Source organism: Triticum aestivum, chromosome 7A (genome assembly GCF_018294505.1).
Source record: "Triticum aestivum cultivar Chinese Spring chromosome 7A, IWGSC CS RefSeq v2.1, whole genome shotgun sequence".
Taxonomy (NCBI): Eukaryota; Viridiplantae; Streptophyta; class Magnoliopsida; order Poales; family Poaceae; genus Triticum; species Triticum aestivum.
In genome coordinates this window covers 590190800-590199872 of record NC_057812.1, presented here as the reverse complement: position 1 = coordinate 590199872, position 9073 = coordinate 590190800, and the positions used below count along the sequence as shown (strand labels likewise).

General features: G+C 46.5%; 1 long non-coding RNA gene across 1 annotated transcript; it reads right to left on the bottom strand.

Annotated features, from left to right (window-relative positions):
• Positions 1 to 298: 298 nt before the first annotated feature.
• On the bottom strand, positions 299 to 1424 carry LOC123152439 (uncharacterized). Its single transcript, XR_006476194.1, has 3 exons — positions 1305 to 1424; positions 1148 to 1220; positions 299 to 1069 (listed from the first exon to the last, which is right to left on the bottom strand). It is a non-coding gene; the product is annotated as an uncharacterized lncRNA (long non-coding RNA).
• Between the last annotated feature and the right edge of the window lie 7649 nt (positions 1425 to 9073).

Sequence of the window (9073 nt, the reverse complement as noted above, 5' to 3'; positions counted from 1 at the left end):
ATACTCTAAAAGCAAACAAGACCAATATTATAGGCAGCTAATCTGTACTCTCCTTGCCACTTGCAATACCAAGCTGCAGCTTGTTTTTTAAGAAAAACATCACAGAAATAGGATTCTGAATTTCTGACTAACCTCCTTTAATTTTTTTTCCAACTATGTTTGCTACTCCCTCCTTCCATCTATACAGGGCCTAAGTTTTGAATCTCTCATACCAAGGCTGTTGCATAAAAAGAGGAGCAAATATTGGGTATAATACTTCATTAATCACTCACACCATCACACGCAACTTCCTCTCCTCCTTTTTCTGCATGCAGCCAACAATAACTCCTCCAGTCATGCATGCATTGGCCAAAAGAAACAGTTTTGTGGAGAAAAAGGAGGAGGAGGCGAGGTGAAGCACTCCTAATAACTGCTCTGTGCATGCATGCAAATCAATGCTACCGCCATTGCGTTTTCACGAGGACGACCACGCGATGTGCGAGGAGGAATTAAGTGGGAGATGCATTGGTTAGCTCGTTTGGCCTTGTATAGATGGAAAAATGAAATTTGGGGTTAGGCCTTATATAGATGGAAGGAGGGAGTAATTATTTTAACCAAGACGAGCCCTAGCAACTAAGTCTACCTAAGTCAGATCATTCACAAATGCAGGTACGTCAATTCCACAATCAACGTAACCTATCCTATTACACCCGCAAAAAAAATGTAACCTATCCTATTCAAATCCACAATATCAAAGAATTGGATCAAACACGCAGGAAAGGAAGAAACAGATGAAATTGGTGATCTTTAACAATCGAGACTGCTCCTATAGTAACGACAATAGTTCACAGATAAAAGGAAATCACCGAACCATGTGAGGCACCTTCAGGTCTGCTACACCGGGAACATGAATAGATCTGGAGGTTTCGGTGACTTGTGCGCTCTGGTAGGGAGGCGGCGGTCGATTCCAGTTACTTGTGGTGGAGAGCTCGCTCGCGGGGCTCTTGTTATACAGAAATTAAGCCAAGGAAATATCCAGAATTGTTTTGCAACTATGGATCCACAGTGCACTCAATTGATCTTGAACTAGCTAAAATGAGGTCGTACAAAATTGTGTTAACTGGATAGATCGGTAAGAAATCGGGAATCGACCGTTCGTGCAAATTACCTAGTCTGGGCGGAATCAAAAGCAGCCATGGATAACTTGTGGAAGTATGGCTCGGCGACCTTGACCTTCATCCCTGCAACGCAATCAAGCAGATCTAGCAGGGTGAAAAGAGGATAGAAGGCATACCAAGAGAAGAAGAGTGAGGAACATGCAGAACCTGCGCCGGAGCCGGACGTTGAGGGCATGGCGGCATAGCAGGTGCCAGGATCTGTTGCAGCGTCGGAGAGAGTAGAGTGGGGCGTTGGCGTCGACGGGATTGGAACGGGCGGGGAGGAGTATACCTGGCCAAACGGGCCGGCCCGGCACGGCACGGCCCGGCCCGCCGTAAACGTGCCTGGCACGGCGCGGCCCGTCTCGGCACGAATAATAACCGGGCCGTGCCGTGCCGGCCCACGGGCGGGAGCTAGCAGCCCAGGCACGGCACGTAGTTTACATGGGCCGGCACGCGGCACGCCCAGGCACGCCGGCCTGTTGGAGGACGCTGGGCCGTCTGGCGCGATTTTTTTCTTTTTCTTCGCAATACCTCTGAAAACTGCAAAAAAAAGGCCAAAAAAATTAGAAAATTGCAAAATCTGGTAGACTATTATGTGAGATAAATCTAGAGTTTTATTAGCACATATACATCATTAAAACTCCCATCTAAAAGAATAAAAGAATACAAGACATACTCTATAATTACAAAAGGATAAAAAATACAAAGACTACACTATAACACTACTACTACTTAGATTCAAGCACTGATAAAATACGCATGCACTATGAAAATATTAAACATATTAGGGTATTCGGTATTTATATAGGACATATATATTTATATTTTTCAAAAAAACATAAACGGGCCGTGCCGTGCCGGCCCGCGTGCCTAGCCTCCAGGCCCAGGCACGACCCATGGCGTGCCGCGTGCCGGGCCTGGCCCGTTTAGCCCGGGCCGTGCCGTGCCTGGGTCGTGCCGGGCCTGCGTGCTACCGGGCCGGCCCAGTTAGCACGGCCCGTTTGGCCAGCTATAGGGAGGAATGCGACCTCACGCCCATCAGGTGGTTTCGCTCCGTTGGTAAATTTACATCGGTAAGGCCAATTCCACCGCGCGATCTTAAACGGACGTCCGTTTTGTCCTGTTTTTTGTTTCTTTGGATAGGGATTTGAGGTCGTGTCCGGGCCTGTTCTAGAATGCGGTGGTTGGTCGTACGTCCACCGCGCGGACGCATCCTTTTGCCCCATCCTATCCGCGTCTATTTTAAAAAAAGGGGCGTTTCAAATGCCAAGCCCCAGTTCACGACCCTAGTTCATCACGCCGGCAACAAAACCAGCGGCCTACACGACCATCGCCGGCAACACAGGCAGCGGCCGGCAACATAGCCAGCCTCCAAAATGAATAGTTGTCCTCGTCGGCAACACAGCCAGCGGCCGGCAACACAGCCGGCCTCCAAAGTGAATGTTTTTTCGCCGGCACACTGCCAGCCGCCCAGCGGGCGGGCGGCACCCATGCCAGCCTCCAAAAAGAACGGCCACGCCGATCGGACGACCTTGTTCAGGCCTTCGACGTCGAGCATCTCCTTCTGCTTGGCCTCGAACCAGGCCCTCGTCTTGTCGCTCATCTTCGACAAGTCCACGCTCATGATCGCAAGGGCCACCTCCTTCGCTTTGATGGCGGCATTGGTGGCCTCGATGTCAAGCTGCCTCTGCCTGACCTTGACGTTGTCGGCCTCGATGTCGAGCTGCCTTTGCCGGGCGGCCTCTTCCATGTCGAGCTGCCTTTGCCGGGCCGCCTCCTCCATGTCTATCTTCCTCTTCTTGGCCGCCTCCTCCATCTCAAGCTTCTGTCTTTGGAGGTCTAGGTATTGCTTCATTTGCTCGTCCTTGCTTTGCCGCTTCTTCTCGTCCCTCACATCCTTATGTGACATCATGCCATGCAAAGTCTCATGCAAGGCCATGGTTGAGGCGTCACGTATGTCGTCCACCTTGGAGTTGGTCTTGCCCCTCGGCCTCTTCAACGCCTCGCCATCCCCACCTCCGGTGAACTTGGCCGTTTTCTTGCCTCTCTTCCTTTGAAGTTCACGGTAGTGATCCTTAAACTTAGGGCAATTGTTGATGAGCGTCCAACAATGCGTAAGAGTGAATGGCTTGTCATTGTGTCGGGCCTTGAATGCCTCCAAAGATTGAAATGCCTACACCACATGATCAACAACAAGTGAACATGCAAACATATACACGGCCGAAGTATCATGGCCGTAGCAAGGAAAGGGCTAGAAAGAGAAGAGCATACCATGTCCCCAACGCCGAGACCACTCACGGGCCATGCTACAACGCTCTCAAATGCGGCACAATACTTGTTGCACTCTTGGCTAATCTCCATCCAACATTGACAAATCAACTTGTCCTCATCTTGTGTATATGAACCGGTGCAAATGCTCTTCGCTTCTTTTGTGCTTCTGCTCTTTGGGTGAGCTCGTCTATGAACAATGGAGCGCCACTAATATCAACATCATTGGCTTCATCTTCATCTTCACCTTCGACATAGATGTCGTCGTCTTCATGCCACGAATCACCATGGTCGTAGTCAGCATGGTCGTCGGCCTCCTCATCGGGCACGTACTGGGCGCGGCCATCCTGACTGTGGGTCTCCTCGGGGTCGTAGGCACGGCCATGCCCACCCTGGAAGATCACATCCTCCATGTACTGGTTGTAGAAGGGGTCGTCCACCGTCGGCGTTGAGGTTGGCATTCCGTCAAACAACACGCGGGGGGTCGGCATGGTGCCCGTGAACGGTGCACGTGCCTGCTTTCTTTGCATCTCGACGGACGGCCGCCCGTCGCTGCTGGACCCAGGCGTGATGTTGAGGTTGATGACGGCCGCGGGGCGTGGTGTGGACGGCGCGAACAAGCCCACGTCCGGCGACGCCGAGAAATGGGTCTGGCCGTCGTGCCTGGGCGGAGGAAAGCCGGGCGACATGGGCGCGACGCGCGACGTCGGCGACTGGCAGTGCTTAGGCCGGGCGACCGACAAGCCTGTGCTCGCCAGGCCGACGGCCGCTGCATGGAACCCCGCCGGACGGCCCATGCCAAGCATGAGGATGGCGTGCGCTTTATTGACGAGGTCCTCCTCGTCGGCAGCGGCCTTGCGCCACGCGGCCTCCAGCTCCTCGCGCTGGGCGGCGAACTTGGCCGCGGCGGCATTGATCTTGACGGCCGCTCTCCGTTCCCTCCTCTTCGCCGATTCCGCATCCAACTTGGCGATCTCCTCTGGCGTGCACTCCGATCGCGGCTTCCTTGGCGCCTTCTTCTTCACCTTTGCGGTCGGGTCGACGGCCAGGCCACCGGAACTCGGCGGGGTGTCGGCCATGGACGGGGGAGAGAGGGGGCGGCGGGAGGGACGTGGGAGGGTTTGGGGGAAATGGCTCCAAATGGGCATGGGGGGGTTGGTTTCTCCCACCGACAGGCGGGCCAGGGGAGGACAAGCGCGCGCGTCCCGCCCGTCCGCGCGTTGTCCATTTCACTCCAATACCGGCGCAACTTTGGGCCGGGGATGGGTCGAAAGCGGACACAAAGCGGACAAAAGTTCGTTTGCGCCCGCGCGCTGGGCCGTCTTGTTTGTCCCTTTTACCCCAAATGGACGGGGGCGGACAGGATAGGGTCGCGCGGTGGAGTTGGCCTAAGAAGATAATTTTACAGCGGCTCACAGCCGTGGTTGAGGCTGACTGGCTCATTCGATGGACCAGGGTGAGGAATAGCTTAAATTTTCTTTATTTTTATTTTTTGTTCTTTCTTTCTTTTTCTGTTTTCTTTTTAATATTTCCAAACGCACGAACTTATTTTAATACACGTTGAATATTTTCCGTGTACACATTGAATGGTTAAAATTTATTCGAAAATATTCAACGTGTATCTAAAAACCACATTGAACATTTTTTATATAGGTTCAAAATTTTTGAGATACATGTTAAACATTATCCAAATACACGTTGAACATTTTTTTTTGAATACTTGTTGAACGCTTTTCAAATGTGTGTTTAAATTTTTTATAGACACATTGAACTTTTTTGTAAATTTCATTAACATTTTATGTAAAACTTGCAAACATTTCTTAAGTCGTTATGAACATATTTGTTAATGGCGCAAAAAATTCTTAAATGTTATGATTTAGAAAACAGTGTGAACAAAATTTCGCAGTGTGCGAATCTTTTTAAAACATAACGAACATATTTGTTAAACTTAGGACTATTTTTAAATGCGATGACCATTTTCTTGAATGACGCAAACAACTTTTATAAATTACATGATTTTCATGTATATTCTTGACCACTTTCAAAGGATATATTGAACATACTTTTAAGAATTTCATTTTTTTTCAATGGTACGAACATTTTTAAAAATATGGATTAGAAATTTTTTCCCTTCATGAATTGCGCACAACTTTTCACAAAATTAAGTAAAATGCTTTTGAAATTTCTATATATCTATAATATTTTAGAAATATAAAACAGTAAAAAAACAGAGTAGAAAAGGAAACAAAACTAACTAACAAGTTACTCCCTTCAATCCAAAACAAGCTTCGCAGATTCAAAGTAGGTTTAGTTTAACCTTAGTTTAAAACTAAGACACTTATTATGGATTGAGAGATGTAGTATAATAGGCAGACATATTGTATCCTCTCCTTAAGATGAGAGGAGAGGGCACTGACTAAAAGCGAGACAAGCAACCTGTAGCATCGCAGAGCTATATCATGCTTATAGCAATAATAGCATAGCCTGCGCGGCGGCACGCCGCGCCTCGTCGGTACATTGTGTCCATATGTATATTACTTCTATTGTTTATAGTGAAACTCAATTTAAACAAGAGAGCTAGATAGTTGAGATTGCAATCATAAAAGGAGAAGTTTGAAAGCAATACATTTTTTATCACGGTTAATGTTGAATTTTGTATATGTGTTATCTTTGTCTCGTATTGTAAATTCAACCATAAAATAAAAAAATTACGTGTACAAGTTTGCAATGAGAAAAAGGTAAGGCATGCATAAAAGCAAACTGAGGAGGATACATTAACTGTTAGCGTGAGTGATACATCTTACAAAGTGGAGAACACATGCTGACACTTTCTTAGTAAGAGTATAAGACTAAACACATTACATTTAGTTGTGTCTTATATGATTCCAGCGAGGCCTCCTGCAGGATTTGTGCCTATGATGAAGTGATATAGAGCTTTTCAAATTGTTGCATACAATTGGTGGGTTAGAACCTGTGTATGAGATTATTGGATCTTTCACTTTGTGAGATGCCGGTGAAATTTGTTGCATATCTTTGTTAGGATCTTAGTCTATATTGCGAATTCATTTTATTAGGCATTTATCTTCCGATAGGCTATGTTGAATTGCAATGGTTGGTGTGTGTGCATTGGAAACAAGTTTCTCTTTATGACTTCAAATGCATAATAGTTATGGTCATTGATAATGATGCTATAGTGAGAAAACCTAGAGCCTCTCATGATCGAAGGTGGCGGGAAGCATGCCTGGCAGAAAAGAGTTTTTAGTGTAGGGCCATTGTCCTATCACGTGCCTAGAGACCGAAGCAACCCTGCAGGCTCCGCTTGATATTGACCGGCGGGATAGAGGACACGGTGGAGAACATGTCGTACTCCCATAAGAGATGGAAGAGGCTAGGAGATGGGGGAATTGCTTCTTATTTCCAATTTAGATAATTGGATTTGCACCGAAGGAAACCAGAAATGTCATATACCATGAAAAATCTAGGATAGAGAAGCTATATCCTATTCATCGGTACTAATCATGGATACTTCATTTTTTTATAAGATCGGGCGGCTCGTTGGAGCGCCCATTGGGGCCATGTCCCTTTTGCGGATACATTGACTGCGCGCCTAGTAGATTGCGTAGAGAACACAATTAATATCCACCTCCCAACCAGCAGGACCACGTCTACCATCAGCAGGCATCCAACCAGAATGCGGCCGACCTGAAGGATGCCTTGCAGAGCCACCAAGCCTTGCTATCAAGAAAACAAATATGACAACTAGTGCCAGTGAACCACAAAAAACTGTAATGCAACACATCCACAGCCGCTCCCCATAATGAGCACAATATATAAATTTGTCTTGCTAAATCGCAGTCGATTGAAATCTCAGTTAATGGTATATTCCTTGGATTTTGCATGAACATTCATACATCTTTTTTATTTTTTTCCTTCTTGTATACGTCACTTGACAGAGAATTGGTTAAGCCTTAATCGACTAAGACCTAGCCACATCCGGTAAATATCACAGACCACCAGAAACTACACCAAAACGGCAACTGACCTAAAGCAAAAAAAGGTAAATCCAATACGACTCTGCTAATAACATATGCAACGCTAACCATAATCCACCACGCGTCAACACCATTATTTACCCACACATGCGAGCGTTAAAAAAGGAAACAAACCAGGGACGGCATAAAAGTAGAGAAAATATCTATTAGTACAGATGAGACATAGATAACATATACTTTCTCCGTCCCAAAATAAGTATTTTGAGCTTAGTACAAATTTGTTATAGAGCCAGTACAAAGTTCCCCGTAAAAAAATAGTACAAAGTTGTGACATTTATTCTGGGGCGGGGGAGTATTAGAAAAAGAAAGAAAAGAAAAGAAGCCCCACACACACGAAACGAACCGAAGGAGAAATATCTCAATAGAAAGAAAAATAATAGTAATACAAAAATGCCAACGGTAATCGCGTGCACGTAGTCACATCGGCCGCCGTGAAGGTAATCATATCCTTCCAAAATTCGCGCTGGTGATTGCATGCACTAATCAGCGGCCAAACCGGAAACAAACAGGTACGAGACCACCACACAAGAAAAGGCAGTTTGATCTAACGAAGCAAATCCGAGGATAAATCACCATGTCCACCCAATAACAAGCCCATAAAATTCGCTGGTAAATCCAAGGAAATCGCAAATAAAAAAAGAGAAAAAGAAGCCCTTGCAGGGATAGAGAAGTACTAATACATGAAGAAAGAAATTAATCACCCCAAAAAAAGAAGAAGGAAATTAATTGGGACCGTGCTTGTCTTTTTTTTTGCGGGGTGAAAACATGCATTACTCAATCAAGAAGTCATTACAATCGAGAGAAGCAATCTCCATCACCTCATCCGGACCAGCCCCTAGCCAGGTCATGGTCCTACCTTGCAATCTAGCAAATGAAGCTAATGCATCACTAGCCTTATTTTGGGTCCTAGCAATATGAATAATATAAAATTGTGGAAGAGACAATAGGTACTTAATTTCCTTCACAATTGAGGCGTAAATAGAGCGGTCGACGTCTTCACATGAAATCAAGGTCACCGCCTCGAGAGAATCCATTTCCACCACTATAGGAAGATCACTGCGTTGGAGTGCCAATGAGACCCCTTCCATGCATGCACAGAGCTCCGTCTCTAAGGCATCTCTACAGGAATACAGGACCCTGCATGCCGAGACATTAACAGCCCCTTGATGGTCACGTAAGATCATTCCAGCCCCGGCATTACCAGCCATACTGAAGGACCCATCAGTATTTAGCTTAATCCACCCCAGCTCCGGGGGCCTCCATCTTTTCTCCTCTGGTGCACTAATGACTCCTTCAACTGGCGCCAGTTTTTCATATACAATTGGAGATTTGCCTTTTGCTGGATCTGCTCGTGGGTAAAGCTTAATTCCAATCAGGGAATCAACGTAGCTTCGCAAGAAACGAATAGAGGCCTCCATAGATGGTGCAGGCTTGCAGTGCACCACTTCATTCCGGACAAACCAACTCCTCCAAAATATCATCAAAACCATCATTGGCCCCACATCATTCAACGGCTCTAGAACATGAAGCAACCACTCCTTCCCATTATGCTCTATAGATTCTATCTCCGGGATCATCCATACCTTAGCCATAGCGAGATACAAGTCTCGACCA